The 16,547-nt window shown below is 42.8% G+C and overlaps 1 long non-coding RNA gene across 1 annotated transcript in view; it reads left to right on the forward strand.

The window, feature by feature from the left end:
• The window catches only part of LOC134297577 (uncharacterized), a 227,084-nt gene that overhangs the window by 21,345 nt on the left and 189,192 nt on the right, over positions 1 to 16,547 (forward strand). The window lies entirely within an intron of this gene.

The raw sequence follows: 16,547 nt of genomic DNA on the forward strand, positions 1-16,547 counted from the left end.
CAAGTATAGGAATCAAAAACAAGAGACATATGTTCTAGTTACCTTAAGTGAGATATAATATACTAATTGCCACTCCATGTACAGATCGCTTGATTGTGGGCTGCAGGCAGCTACTGTTTTTGATTATTCCTGGACTCATTCCATCTTTGCTGTAGGTGGTAGATTATAGTAGATGGCAGGCATCTGGCTTTCTTCTTCCTGCTTGCCTTCCATTGCGCTGACGGCCAAGAGCTCTTTGTCTCCATTACCTGTTAAGTGAACTTTAAGCTGCATGGGAGAAAAAGAGAGATGTCAAACAGCACGGCAAGAGCAGAACAGTGGGAAAAGACTATAGAAATCCTGAGTGTTCTTTTCTGTGGATGAGAACATTACTAGAGAGGACGATATTCTCTCCCCATTATATTTTTTGATAAGTGTTTGTGTGTGTGTTGGGGGGAAGGAACTAAAATGTAGGCTGTAGTAAAGGTTGTAGTTGTGTGTAATTGGCACATCTGAGGCAATTGGATTTGCAATTAGAAAGAGAAAATTAATTTCCAGAACGGAGACTTGGAATATTACAATAAAAAGGGTTGTATTTTACCAGCAATTAGCTGAATCGCACAATTGCTGGTGCTGTGATTTTAATTACTAGAGGTGCCTCAAAATCTTAGCATGAAATCAAGAATCTGCTGAAATTGGTGGCAATCCTCCCTTAGCTATGTAAGGCTTTATCACACCAGCCTGTTGCTTCATAGCAATCATGTTGTTTAAGCAAATGGAAAGTTACTGATATAGGTAAAGGTAAAGGTTTTCCCCTGACATGAAGACTAGTCACATGCAATTCTGGGGATTGGTGCTCATCTCAATTTCTAAGCCGAAAAGCCGGTGTTGTCTGTAGACACCTCCAAGCTCATGTGGCTGTCATGACTGCATGGAGCGCCATTACCTTCCCACCAGAGCGGTACCTATTGATCTACTCACATTTTCATGTTTTCAAACTGCTAGGTTGGCAGAAACTGGGGCTAACAGCGGGAGCGCACTCCACTCCAACTTTTCGGTCAGCAAGTTCAGCAGCTCAGCGGTTTAATTCGCTGAGCCACCGGGGGCTCCTAGATACTGGTATGGAAATGGTCAATTTCAAATCTTCTCTGCAATAGTGCCATGATGCTGCTTAAGTGAAATATGTTTCTGCGATCAATTTTTTGTATCATTTATTTATTTATTTATTTATTTCCATCATTTCTATCCCGCCTTTCTCACCCGAAGGGACTCAGGGCGACTCACAATCTGGCAAAATTCAATGCCAATATACAGTACAGAAAGATAAAACATAAGCAATTAAAACAATTAGATAATTTAACAAAATACAATAAATAGATTTAAAACCATACATTATAAAATACTTGAGCCATTCGTCCACAAGACCTTCACTTGATTCTACTATCCTGTTGTGACTGCACCTTCGGGGATTATGGTTGATGGGGATGGAATTCGAAGAGGAAGAAAAAACCCTTGTGATGAGGGTTCACTGGAGGAGTTGCGCAGGAAGCGACTTAGAGAGCTGTATGGGGGATCTTCTGAGGAAGATTCAGATGGGGAGATGGATGCTGAGGAACAGGTGGTGGCTGGGGAAGCGGGCACTGAATGGGCACAGCCACCGGAGATGTCTGGGGATTTGGGGTCTATGGATACTTCTGAACCTGGGGTTTCTGCAGGAGCTGATCCCAATTGGGATGCTTGGAGAAGGGAGGATGGTTCTTTAAGTGTTCATGGGGCTAAGTGTGGGCAGGATGATTGGGACTCCGACGAATTGCTAGGTACTCCATATCCACGAGCTCTAGCTGTGTGGAGCTCAGACTCTGAGTAGATTTGGGACACCTGGTGTTTGGGTGTGAGTGTTTGGTCACCCAGGAGGAAGGGGAATAAAATGGGAATGTTTGGCCACTGCACTTTGCGTGTGGCAAGGTGTTGCTGAGGCGCCATTGGGATCTCTGTGTTTCCATGAAGACTGGACTTGGACTATGATTTGAATCTGCTGTTATCACCTAGCTTGGCTCTCGCTGTGTCTTATCGTGGACCTGTTTTGGATGACTGCACCCTCTTCAGACCTTGGATCGGAATTTGACCTTGCTACTGCCTTCGCCCTGTGATTGATGACTACTATCGGCTTTTGACTCCTGGCTTGCTCTTTGGACACCGCTGTTATCTCCTGACCTGACCTTGGAATCCCGGACGACGTCTTTTCACCATCCTTTTGGAGCCTTCGGCTTTATCCACATTGTGGAAGCAGTCTACTGCATTCTTAGTTTGTTTGTTTCCTGACCAATTTGGTGTTTTCTTTTGGGAACTGTTCCTTTGAAAACTACAGAGCCGGCTAGCAGGGCTTGGACTCAGAAAGTTTGTTTAGCTTTGTTTTTACCTGCTTGTGTTGCTGAATTACATTTTTGTTTGAACTGCTCTTGAAGCACTGATAGTGAAGTGTTTCAAAGTTTTTTCTGTGTTAACATTACTTTTTGGCTTATCTGCTGAATAAACTCTATTTTTGTTCGCTAATTGGCGTCTGACTCTTGACAATCCTACTCATGCATGTTTATAATTTTCTTTTTCTTTTTGCATAGTTTTATCACTTTCCTAATGGCGTTCCATGCAGTCATGCCGGCCACATGACCTTGGAGGAGTCTATGGACAACGCCGGCTCTTTGGCTTAGAAATGGAGATGAGCACCAACCCCCAGAGTTGGACACGACTGGACTTAACGTCAGAGGAAACCTTTACCTTTACCTTTACCATCACTTTCCACAAAAGGAGGGTGCTGCTATATTTTCATAATTTGCAGTATTCAACCCCCACCACCACCAGTGGTATAATTGTGAAATTATGACAAAACTATGAGTTTCATTACTCAGAAAGTAATGAAGCTATATGACTTTCCCCTACTTGGAGTTATGGAGAGAGAAAGGAGATTAATGTCAACACACACCACAGTACTGCAAAAATGTCAGACATGCAATTAAAACTATTGTATCAGAAACAATGGTTTCTACTGCAATCATATTGGAGCCATTGACATATTTTTCCTGTTAATGAAAGATGCGATCAATTGTCATGTGCATTCAGGGCAAACCTTGATGTGTTTTGTGTCCCAGCTTTCCTTGAGGGCAGATATTTGTTCTTCTGTCTTTGGTGCTGAAAGATCTGTTTTCTTTTGGCCCATTCTTGGGGGGGGGGGGCTTCACCTGTAGTCGAGTGTTGAGTAAGGAGCGCTGCGAGGCCCAGGCACGTAGGCCCAAAGCCTGCACCCATAGGCCCAAAGTGCCGGGTTACCTACAGCCTGGAGCTTTGGGCTTACGTCGATCCAAAAAGCAGGCTTGGAGTCAGTACCTGCTCCTGCCTGCTTTTCGTATTGAGTTGATTTTGGTTTTAGGAGGGGCCTTCCCGTTTCGTGCCATCTGAATGGACAGTATGAAATAGAAACATGAATCAAACAGATGAGACAAATTTCGGGCCCATGTCTAATAATCAATTAACGATGGAAATGCAATACAACAATGGGAGATCAAAACAATACAACATCATAATGAAAATCAATCACAGAACAAACACAGTCTAATTGTACAACAAACCTATTTGTGTGACAAAGTCCAAGGACCAAGAGCCCAAACTGTGTAAAAGTGAGCTTGGAATGTTAATACAGTAGAGTCTCACTTATCCAACATAAACGGGCTGGCAGAACATTGGATAAGCGAATAAGTTGGATAATAAGGAGGGATTCATGAAAAGCCTATTAAACATCAAATTAGGTTATGATTTTACAAATTAAGCACCAAAACATCATGTTATGCAACAAATTTGACAGAAAAAGTAGTTCAATATGCCGTAATGCTATGTAGTAATTACTGTATTTACGAATTTAGCACCAAAATATCACGATGTATTAAAACATTGACTACAAAAATTGGATAATCCAGAACGTTGGATATGTGAGTGTTGGATAAGTGAGACTCTACTGTACTTCAAAGTAATTTGATGTATTTCTTATTTTGCAATCTTTAGAGTCAACGGATTGCTTCATTTATTTTGGTTACCTTACCACTGTAATTGTGTTGCCATCAATTTATTTATTGCTGTGTAGGATGTATGCTTTATTTCAGTCCATAAAATTGGTGGAAAGGATGTGTTTTAAAAAAAGAAAGTTTACTTTAAATAAAGCTCCTGCTTCCAAATTCCATCTCAATTATCATGCAAATTAATGTAGAATGATGTTATGCACAATGTCACAGTTTTACAAGGTTTTTATCCTCTGCCAATGAGTTCTGGTGCTTAACCAAACTACAAATCGCAAAATTCCATAGCATTGAGTCATAGCAATCAAAGTGGTGTCAAACTGTATTAATTCTACACTGTAGATGAAGCTCTTGTCAGCATGATGTGACAGGTGTGGAAAGTGCAAGACAACTGACCCAACTGATTTGTCCATTTTACATAATTGGTTTCTATTCAGTATTAACTTTCTTGTTCATTGTATTCCATGTGTTCAGTGAGTTGTAAAACTCACTCCTTTTTTTTCAAAACCTAGTAGTTTTTTTCCAATTAAGATTGGTACTCTTTAGGAAGATACAAGCTAATCTGGGCCTTAAATCTGCAGTTCTCAGCTTTGTGAACGGCAGCTCCAAGCATCAGCTGTAAAGCTCTCGATAAGAAAGGTAGGGTGCAAGGTGCAGGTCCCTCTGTGATAACCTTCTGACTCCGACATTATAGGTCTTTCTGCTAGAATTGAGTTCTACATCTTCCTCGATAGGTTATTGTCATGGATGAGTAATGGATACTCCCCCTCGCTCTCCCATGGTACTGGGGCCAGTCCATCAGGCCATCAAAGAGGCACAGCTGTGAGCCGCAGGGGCAGGCAGATAAAAGAGAGGGAGAGGGGGAAAGAGAGGCAGAGAGTCTGTTAAAGCTACAAGGACCACCAGTGAGTGCATGGCATACCTTCATCTCTCCAAGTAACATATCAGATCTCCCTGTACTCATCTGAAACTTCATTAATCAAACTGCTCCCTGGTTTTGCATTAGGATTTAGATAAAGTAGGTAAATTTGTGGTGGGGGAAGGAGGTAGAGAGATACACAGTCCATGGTAAGAAAATCTTCTGGATAAAAGCACTTCAAACAATGAGAACAGAAGTGTGTGCCTTTCCTTTGAATGCTTAATTCTAAGTACAGGGAAATATCAATACAAAGAAAAGGAAGTTGTTGGAACATGTGGGACTGAGACTAGAACACTCATGGTTGAAAACCCAGCATTGGCCTAACTGAAATGAGCTACTTCATGGCAGTGGTGACAGACAAGAAATCATTCTTCTTTGCAACCATTATGTTTGCACAGTGTCACCCAGCGGAGCTGTCTCATTTTGTCAGGACTTATACATTCTGCCCTACAGAAGAATCCTAGAGGCTACTTGGCAGCCCGCTGTGAAGAGTTTACGTGACACTTTGGACATACAATGGCATGGATACACTCCAGCTTGGATGCTGTAGTTGATACAGGTCCAGTGGATGTATTCTTAACTCCCGCTTATCCTAGGTTAATGGATATGTTTCAATTTGTGCAACCTAAGGGTTTGGAAAGCACCCTTGAAGAGCCACCACACATGCATTGGACCCTTGCCCTTCTTGGCTTATAAAAGGAATCTGAAGGGGACTAGCTGAACGGGTAACAGGAGTAGTTAGGGCCTCATTGTCACAATGCAAAGTTCCAACTTTTCCAAAAGAAGCTTTTGTGAGGCCCCTCCTTAATCTGACTACATTGGATAACTACTGGCCCAGTCCCCATATTGCTTTCCTGAGCAATGTTCTGTAGCATGTGGTGGTCTCCCAGCTCCACACATTTCCGAATAAAATTGACCCATTTCAATCTGGCTTCAGCCTGGCTATGGGATGGTGACAGCACTGGTTACCTTGGTAGATGATCTAAGCAGAGAATTTGACAGGAGAAATGTATTCCTGTTGGTTCTGCTGGACCTTTCATTGGCTTTCCACAACACTAACCATGATATCCTCTTGAGGACGCTGCCTTGGAGGGACTGTTCTGCAATTATTGTCTTTGAGGGGTGGTGCTGGCAGACTCCTGTTCATCTGCATGGTCTTTGATATGTGGGGTCTCCAATGCTATTTAATCTTAGCATGAAACTGCTGGGAAGGATTATTTGGAGTTTTGCAGTTGAGTGTCAGTTGTATGCTGATGATATCATATTCTATCCCTCCTTTCCATTCACCAGTGTCTGCTGTTGGTAATTGACTGGATTAGGGCAAACAAATTGAAACCTAATCCCGTCAAGATGAGATATTCCCAATCAGTCAAAAGCCAGATCAAGGAAAAGGGATTCATTCTGTGTTAAATGGAGGTTACACTCCTCCTGAAATCTTTACAGCTTCAGTGTTTGGACAGCTAAAACAGGTGTGTCTGATGTGCCAATTCCTTGAGACATCAAATCTGGCTATATTACTTCCCACTTGGATTACTGTAACATTATTGCAGTGATCCAAGTGAGATTACTATTTGAGAACTTCAGAAGGTCCAAAATACTGCATCCAGATTGCTGACTGGTGCATGTCTTCCTGCCAACAGGTAGCCTGGGTTTCAGCAACAGGGATAAGAAAGTACATTATCCGGCCCATTATGAGGGGACTTCCCAGGCTCCCTTTCCTGTCATTTAGGCATTATTTGTCCTTATATCCTTCATTAATACCTGGATTAAAAGCATCTGAGTGAAGATACCATTCTTTCTGCAATCCTTTCCTTTCTGTCTGTAGAGGAGACCAGGTTTAATGCTCCATTAAAGTTATTTCTTTCTACTCTAGAGGAGACAGGCTGCAGGTGTGCATTGTCTCTCCCTGCATGCCACTTTCCAAGGCATTTAAGGAGGCTTCCCAATTCCCAGGCAAGAAACAACAATTGACCTGGAGTTATCACCTCGGGATTCCTGTAAAAAGTCCTCTCTTTTCTTTTGATTACAGCCCCCCCCCCCATACTTTCTGTTTCAGGTTTAATGCTTCCTTAAAGCTGTTTCTACTTTCTACTCTAGATGAGAGATAACTAGGTGATAGTAGTTTTCTGAGAATGAGCCTTTTCTTTTTGTTTGCTGGGATTACTATTATTAATAACTGTTATCTTTTAGAAGTATTTTCTGAAGGAGAGGAGGGGAGTAGAAAAAGAAGCTAAAAGGGTGACTCTCCAAGCCCCCAAACACACACACACCTATCCCGCACATTCCCAACTCCCAGCCAGTCCCACTAATAAAAAGAATCTAGAAAATAAAGGAAAACCAAAAAGATTCAAGAGAGGCCAAGCCAAGGCAAACCATTAAGCCTTTGCCTGCCACGTGCTCCCGAAAAGCAGAGGAGGAGCTGTGATCAGCTGTCACGTCCCATTTCGGATGGGAAACTGTGATGGCTGAGCCCTTGCCCTTATGGCCACAAGGCCAAGCTGAAGAAGCCAGATTGGCTGAAGGAAAATGGCTAAAATGGATCCATGCACAAGCCTAGAAGAGATGATTGAAGGAAGCTTTTGGTTTTTAACAGTGTGGGAGACAGTTTTTAAAGGGGTTATGCCTTTATGTTATTATGTTAAAATGTTTTTGTGCTGTTTTCAATTAGCTATTTTAAATTGAAATTTAGTTTGTTTTAACTTTTGTGTTAAATATTTTTAAATCTATGTTTTAAACATGTACCCCATCTTTAATCCTATGCTGGGAGAAATATGGGCTATTAAACGAACAAACATATTCAAGATGATGATGCATCTTATTTAACAGCTTATCCAGCTCACCCATTTCTTTTGGAGTCACCCCCAATGAACACCAAACTGAATATCATAGAATAATAAAAGCAGAATCAACCATGTAAAAGGATTTCTGATTTTAATGTATGATGGTGAAACCTGAAAGGAAGAGAATCTATGAATTTGAAATGTGTTGGAGTGAGTTCTACAAATGCCATAAACTGGCCAAAAGAAAAAAAAATGGGTCTGAGAGAAAATGAAGCCTGAATTCATTTATTTCTTTTATCTTTATTTTTATTCCATCTTTTTCCTGATATAGGGACCCGCATAGCCTGACCTTGTGCACTTCTAATCTATAATTTTAAAAATGTTTTTAAAAGCAAATTCTAAATTTCAGATATTGTTAATAAAAAATTAAATACTCTAAAAATACTGCCTTGGGAATAGCGAGGGGAAGGGGAAGAACCCCACCTCCTGCTATGACTTCAGTATCAATGTGTTGGTACAGAAGTGGAACAGCCCCACCCCACAGGTATGATTGACCGCTATTGATGGGCTTGGGCAGTCAATAGCAAAGGATTGGTTAATCATGGGAAGGAGGCAGACCAGCAATTGGATGTACATGGTTGCAATGCCAGCTTGCTTTCTCAATGTAATTAAGTCCAAAATATCTTTGACTATCCCCTTTTTTGTCCACTACTGTAGCTTCCCTGTCTCAGTTTAAAACTGTGGTTCCCAACTAGTGGTCCATCAACCACTCTTGGTCCCTAAGAAACAGTCACAGATGCATACCCCCCCCCCCCCCATGCACACACACATGCTTCTTCTCCTTCTTGCTCTCCTTTCCTCCTTTGTCCCATACAGAGCCTTGGCTCTTGCTAGCACCACTGGCCCAGCCAAAGGGAGATGAGAGTGCCCATGTGCTTCCTTCCCTTCCCTTGCTTCCTCACAAGAAGCCAGTGATGATGGAGTTATCCCTGGCTCACACCTTCACTGACCTACAGGCTTAGGCTGCCTCCTCCTCCTTGCAGTCTAGGCTGAGAATGGGGCTTCCTTTCTTCCCTCAAGAACAGGTAAGGAATGAAGGATACAACACCCCTTCCTTTGCCCAATGTTGGATACTTACTTCCTTGCTCATAGAATCATAGAATCATAGAATAGTAGAGTTGGAAGAGACCTCAAGGGCCATCTAGTCCAACCCCCCGCTAAGAAGCAGGAAATCGCATTCAAAGCACCCCCGACAGATGGCCATCCAGCCTCTGCTTAAAAGCATCCAAAGAAGGAGCCTCCACCACGGCCCGGGGGAGAGAGTTCCACTGCCGAACAGCCCTCACAGTGACGAAGTTCTTCCTGATGTTCAGGTGGAATCTCCTTTCCTGTAGTTTGAAGCCATTGTTCCGTGTCCTAGTCTGCAGGGCAGCAGAAAATAAGCTTGCTCCCTCCTCCCTATGACTTCCCCTCACATATTTGTACATGGCTATCATGTCTCCTCTCAGCCTTCTCTTCTGCAGGCTAAACATGCCCAGCTCTTTAAGCCTCTCCTCATAGGGCTTGTTCTCCAGACCCTTAATCATTTTAGTTGCCCTCCTCTGGACGCTTTCCAGCTTGTCAGCATCTCCCTTCATCTGCGGTGCCCAAAACTGGACACAGTATTCCAGGTGTGGTCTGACCAAGGCAGAATAGAGGGGGAGCATGACTTCCCTGGATCTAGACGTTATTCCCCTATTGATGCAGGCCAAAATCCCATTGGCTTTTTTAGCTGCCGCATCACATTGTAGGCTCATGTTTAACTTGTTGTCCACGAGGACTCCAAGATCTTTTTCGCACACACTGCTGTCAGGGCCGGTTGTTACTAGGCGGCCGCTGACGCGGCCGCCTCGGGCGCTGGCCGCTAGGGGCGCTGTTGAGGCGTCGACAGCGACCCGTAGCGCCACCGACGCCTCCGGTGTTGGCGCGGGCCCGCGGGGCTTCAATCCCCGCGCCCACGCCAAACCGCGACAAGCAGCTAGGCCATTTTGCCCTTAGTCAACAAACTAAGGGCAAAAATGGCCTATCTGTGCTGTGCGCATGCGCACAGCCAGATAAGCCATTTTTGCCCTTAGTTTGTTGACTAAGGGCAAAATGGCCTAGCTGTGCTGTGTGCACGCGCACAGCACAGCTAGGCCATTCGGGCCTTACTTCCTGGTCGCGGCCAGGGCACGCTGGGCGGGGGGCGGGGCCAACTCTGGCCCCGCCCCCGCACTATTCGCCCTGGCCCCGCCTCCCACACAGCGTGGGAGGCGGGGCCAGGGCACGCTGGGCGGGGCCAGGGCGTGGGAGGCGGGGCCGGTGGCGGGGGCGCTTTTTAGCACCCCCGCTTAACATTTAAAAATATCTCCGGCCGGCCCTGACTGCTGTCAAGCCAGGCGTCCCCCATTCTGTATCTTTGATTTCCATTTTTTCTGCCGAAGTGAAGTATCTTGCATTTGTCCCTGTTGAACTTCATTTTGTTAGTTTCGGCCCATCTCTCTAGTCTGTCAAGATCGTTTTGAATTCTGCTCCTGTCTTCTGGAGTGTTAGCTATCCCTCCGAGTTTGGTGTCATCTGCAAACTTGATGATCGTGCCTTCTAACCCTTCGTCTAAGTCGTTAATAAAGATGTTGAACAGAACCGGGCCCAGGACGGAGCCCTGCGGCACTCCACTTGTCACTTCTTTCCATGATGAAGACGACGCATTGGTGAGCACCCTTTGGGTTCGTTCGCTTAGCCAATTACAGATCCACCTAACCGTAGTTTTGTCTAGCCCACATTTTACTAGTTTGTTTGCCAGAAGGTCGTGGGGGACTTTGTCGAAGGCCTTACTGAAATCTAGATATGCTACATCCACGGCATTCCCTGTATCGACCCAACTCGTAACTCTATCGAAAAAAGAGATCAGATTAGTCTGGCATGACTTGTTTTTGGTAAATCCGTGTTGACTATTAGCAATGACCGCATTTGTTTCTAAGTGTTTGCAGACCACTTCCTTAATGATCTTTTCCAGAATCTTGCCTGGTATTGATGTGAGGCTGACCGGACGGTAATTGTTTGGGTCGTTCTTTTTTCCCTTCTTGAAGATAGGGACCACATTCGCCCTCCTCCAATCTGCTGGGACTTCTCCTGTTCTCCAAGAACTCTCGAAGATGATTGCCAGTGGTTCTGAAATAACTTCCGCTAGTTCCTTCAATACTCTTGGATGTAGCTGATCTGGCCCTGGGGACTTGAATTCGTTTAGAGTGGCCAGGTGTTCCTGGACAACTTGTTTCCCTATTTGGGGTTGGATTTCCCCCAATCCTTCGTCCATTCCATGTTGCTGAGGTTGAAGATGGCTTTCTTTTTGTGAGAAGACCGAGGCAAAGAAGGCATTAAGCAGTTCTGCCTTTTCCCTATCCCCTGTCACCATCACCCCATCTACTCCTTGCAGTGGCCCTATCGCCTCCTTTTTCTTCCTTTTTCTACCAACATAAGCAAAAAAACCTTTTTTGTTGTTTTTTATGTCCCTGGCAAGCCTGAGCTCATTTTGCGCTTTAGCCTTGCGAACCTTTTCCCTACAGGAGTTGGCTATACGTTTGAATTCTTCTTTGGTGATTTCTCCCCTTTTCCACTTCTTGTGCATGTCACTTTTGAGCTTTAGCTCAGTTAGAAGTTCTTTGGACATCCATTCTGGCTTCTTTGCACTTGTCTTATTTTTCTTCTTTGTTGGCACTGTTTGCATTTGCGCCTTGAGTATTTCACTTTTGAAAAACTCCCATCCATCCTTAACTCCCTTGTTTTTTAATATCGGCGTCCATGGAATGCCGCTCAGTAATTCCTTCATTTTTTGGAAGTCAGCTCTCTTAAAGTCCAGAATGCGTGTTTGACTTGTCTTAGTTTCAGCATTCCTTTGTATTGCAAACTGCAGGAGCACATGGTCACTTGCCCCTAAGGATCCAACCACTTCAACTGTATTGATCAGGTCTTCCACATTTGTTAAGATTAGATCAAGAGTTGCTGATCCCCTTGTTGCCTCTTCTACCTTCTGGACCATAAAATTATCTGCAAGGCAAGTGAGGAATTTGTTGGACTTTGTACTCTTGGCTGAGTTTGTTTTCCAGCAGATATCGGGATAATTGAAATCGCCCATGACTACTATATCTCTTCTTTGTGCCTGTTTGGTCAGCTGTTGACAGAAGGCTTCATCAAGTCCTTCATCCTGACTCGGAGGTCTGTAGTAGACACCCACGACAAGATCTTTTTGAGTCCCGGTTCCCTTGATTCTTATCCAGATGCTTTCAAGCTGGTTTCCCGGATTACAGTCTTGCATTTCTTCTGCAACGTAACTGTTTTTGACATATAAAGCTACTCCCCCTCCTCTCCCCTTTGTTCTATTTACGTGAAAGAGGTTATAGCCCTCAATGGTTAAATTCCAGTGATGGGAGTCATCCCACCAGGTTTCAGTGATGCCTATGACATCGTATGTGTGGTGCTGTGCTAGGAGTTGGAGTTCGTCTTGCTTATTTCCCATGCTCTGAGCATTAGTGTAAAGACATGAGGAGGCTGCTGCTACCAGAGCCCCGTTTGCAATTTCCTCTTTGCAACCCAGCTCCGCACTGCCTGGGCCTGTAAGGAAAAAAGGATCCAACATCAGGCAAAGAGAGGGGGGCAAGAATGGCAGTGTTGGATCCCTTCTTCCTTGCCTGGGCTTGAAGATGCTGTTGCTAGAGCCCCATTTTCAGGCCCAGGCAGTGGGGAGCTGGACTGCAAGGAGGAGATTACAAACAGAGCTCTGGCAGCAACAGCCTCCTCAAAAACAAGAAAGAAAGTAAGTACAGTAGAGTCTCACTTATCCAACATAAATGGGCCGGCAGAATGTTGGATAAGCGAATATGTTGGATAATGAGGGATTAAGGAAAAGCCTATTAAACATCAAATTAGGTTATGATTTTACAAATTAAGTACCAAAACATCATGTTATACAACAAATTTGACAGAAAAAGTAGTTCAATACGCAGTAATGCTATGTAGTAATTACTGTATTTACGAATTTACCACCAAAATATCACGATATATTGAAAACATTGACTACAAAATGTGTTGGATAATCCAGAACGTTGGATAAGCGAGTGTTGGATAAGTGAGACTCTACTGTACCAATGCTGGGCAAAGGGAGGGGTGGGAAGGGAACTATTGGATCCTTCATTTCTTTCCTGGGATTGAGCCAAGAAAGGAAGCTCAGTTGAGAGAAAGAGGAGGCAGCTGAAACCAGAAGGTTAGTGAAGGTGGGAGTTGAGGGAAGCTCCATTACTGGCTCCATGTGGAGAGAAAAGGGAAGGGCCAGGGAAAGAGGAGCTCTCAAAGCCCATTCTCCTGGACTAGCTCTTGAAGCTTAAGTGCTAATAGGAACCTGGGCTCTTTTTGGGAGAAAGGAGGAAGCTGCTGAAGCCAAAGGGAGGCCTTAGACAGCCACACTGGTCAGAAAAGGCTAGGGATTCAAGTGAGACCTGGTTTCTTCTGTGCTCCTCGAGTCTAATGTGCACCTTGATTTTGTCAAAGTAATTTCACTGTTCTTTGGGCTTGGCCCCATGTTAGCCACCTTGAGTCCCTGTGGGAAGATAGAGGTGGGATAGAAAAATAAAGTATTATTATTAATAATAATTTATCTTTAAAAAGATACAATTAGACTCATTGTGGTGTTTTGTCTTTATATCACAAAAGAAAAATGTATATTTAAATATTAATATTATTAATATATTCTAGTTATTTAAAAACTGATTTTATTTCTTTGTGTGCAGATGGTGGGGAGAGGGGTTGATTGATCTTGATGGTCCATGATGTATCCAATTTTTGCTTCAGTGGTCCACGGTTTCTTACAAGTTGGGAACCACTGGTTTAAAGGGAAGGACTCAAGTACCTGGATGTGGAACTTCTGGCCAGAGAATGAATCAATCAGGGCTAACACCTCCCAACAAAGGATTCCCCAAGGTAGGAAGCAGCCAGAAACTGGAAGGCTATTCAATGCTAATCAGGGTGGCCAATTGAAACAGGTCTTTTAGCAAAAATCATGGTGATTGTATGTATAAGTGCAAGTTGGAGGCATCAGTCCATGTTTTAGCATCTCCAGTTCTTCCCTGCCCGCCAATGGACCTTTTACACTCTCACAGATGATCTTACAAGGCCCATCAGACATCTGAAGGAATGTCCATGCTGTTGCTCATTTGGAAATTAACTAAACAATTATAAATTTGACCCATAAAAATGTCAACATCCTCAATACATGTGATACAGCCAATGAGCACCAAAGCGTCTTTATATTTTTTCCAACACTGTGTTTTTCAAAGTCCTTTTTATACATTGTTTATCACCAATAATAATCTATTGTATTTAATGGTAAATGGGTGCATCTAATGTTCTCTCCTTCCCCACCCTTACTGCTCTCCCACTCTTTCCCTGCCCAAGCGCTGAAATGTTCTGCCATGTTTGCTGCAAAGCAAGTAAGTTCTTGTTTGGGCCGAAGATATAAGAGGGATATATATTTCTGCCGAGCAATCTCAGGCTTCTGCATTCCCTAAAGTGTATCCCCATCTGCTTTGGGGAGCTCTCATTGCAATATGCAGTGATTGCAGGATAAGCACACCATTTGCCTGTCAATACTTTCCTATTAGCCTCTTGGATCCATACATCATCGTCTTGCTAGCCTGCAGTTTGCTTATCTTTGTCTCCGAGGCTGCCTTTGATTTATCTAACGCCCAGGTTAATGAGGCATGGAGCCCAGGGTGGCTCCAAGGATAATGCACTCTTGTATAAAAATGCTTAAGGAAGGGATCAAGTGATAATCCATTCTAGACTAAAAGGCCGAGCTCTTCAACAAATGTTGTATTTCTTAATCACTAAACTAAGACGATAATAGCTGCCCCTTAAGCTGCTATCATTCATAAAAATGATATTGCCAAACCTCTTAAAATTTAGGAGGAGGGGCAGGAAGTACAGAAAATGAGATTTCAATTCAAGTTTTTTTTTAAAGGGAAAAAGAAATGCAAAAGAGGTTCATACCTTAAGAACAGTTATTATCATTATATGATGTTGCTCTTATGGAAAAATAAGTTAGCTTTAATATTTAATTTAGCGTAATAGTTTTTTATTCCCTCCTTGGGACCTCTGTTTTTGTAAAGACAAAAATAACAGAAGGAAGAATGTTACTATGGCAGAGATAGATCAATTTAGTGATTTCAATAATGGAGGTAATTACAAAGTGTATATATGACAGAATGTACAGAGTAGTTAGAAGTTGTTTAATTAACATAAAATTTCATGCTTGGCATTAAGGGTTTTTGGCAGGGGAGAATCACACAAAAGCGCTATTAAAAAGATATCTTCAAATAGTCACACCTGTTTTCAGACAGTTTGTAAAGCTGATACATTTTTTTACATTCCTTTTCTGTTTACTTCCCTTGGATACAGAAGTGTTTGAATGACTTTTGGGATTATGTTGAAGGTTCTGAGAGCGATTCCCCATTCTTATAGTATGCCTCGGATAGCCTTCTGCCTTTCCTGGCCTTGGCTCATCTTTTCTACTATTGATCTGCTCAAAGATTTTATGGGAGACCGCCCCTTTTCCCAGAAATGGCTGCTGTCCATATAGCACCCAAGGGAAGATATTTTGCTTTATTTTGTACCTTAACTATCCTGGGTTCATCCACCCCTCAAAGGACCTGACCCTAAGTAATAAAGTCCCCTACTGGTCACTAACCTACATTATTGAGATTTTCATGACATGACATTGTTACGAATTGTTATTGGGATGCAAATGATCTTCCTGTAGTTTATTTAATGTGCACAGGGAATCCCTAGCTTGGATTGGGCAATAGCTATTGATTATCCTAGCAATTAAGAAAACAAAGCAAATAAATTCTAGCATTTGAATGTGATCTTTTTAAAAGGCACTAAATGGTGAAGAACAATGTAGCAGATCCCATAGGCATCATATGTTATGTATGTGTGTGTGTGTGTGTGTGTGTGTGTGTGTGTGTGTGTGTGTATGTGACTTGAGATAGTTAATCCTGATAGATTTGGGGTTATAAATTATTTTTTTCTCTATTGAGTTTGGAAAAAAGTTGATTTCTTGGACAAAACCCTTGAAACCTTCCAAATACTAGGCATGTCCGATCGATGAAAAAAATGTTTCAATTCTCACTTCTAAAGTAGGGGGTGCTGGTGCTTCGTTATAGAAACTATTTCCGATTTTTTCCCCTCAAAATTTTCGGATATTTACGAAAATTCATAATGTTTCTAAATGTTTCTAAAATGGCAGATGCGCAATCGCCAAAAAAACAGCATCCAGGGGGGACTTTTACAGGGCAAATTTTCATAGCTTTTATAATAAACTATTTTTTAATAATTGAAGAAATCTGTTCCTGGTTTGAAAGTCTTATTTCCTGTTCAATTGTGTTTTTTTCACTGTGAAAGTCCTTCTTCTACTTGTGTAACTTTGTTTCTGTGGCTGGAAATCCATGAAAATGGTGGACATTGGTGGACACAGGACACCCCCCTGCCCCTATCTAAAAATAAACAAGCACAATGCAAAGTAACTTTGGAAACTAGATATTCCTTTTGTAATAGTTTGGTTAAAAGGACACTGGAATTCAATGGTATTTCTTGCTATGCCCTCCCAGAATGTCCAGCCCAGTTCCTTGTTTTGGGAATGGACGAGTGTTTCAGCAAGGCAATGCTCCACCAAGCACAATGCAAAGTAACTTTTGAAACTAGATATTCCTTTTGTGATAGTTTGGTAAAAAGGAC

This window comes from Anolis carolinensis, chromosome 3, assembly GCF_035594765.1.
Source record: "Anolis carolinensis isolate JA03-04 chromosome 3, rAnoCar3.1.pri, whole genome shotgun sequence".
Taxonomy (NCBI): Eukaryota; Metazoa; Chordata; class Lepidosauria; order Squamata; family Dactyloidae; genus Anolis; species Anolis carolinensis.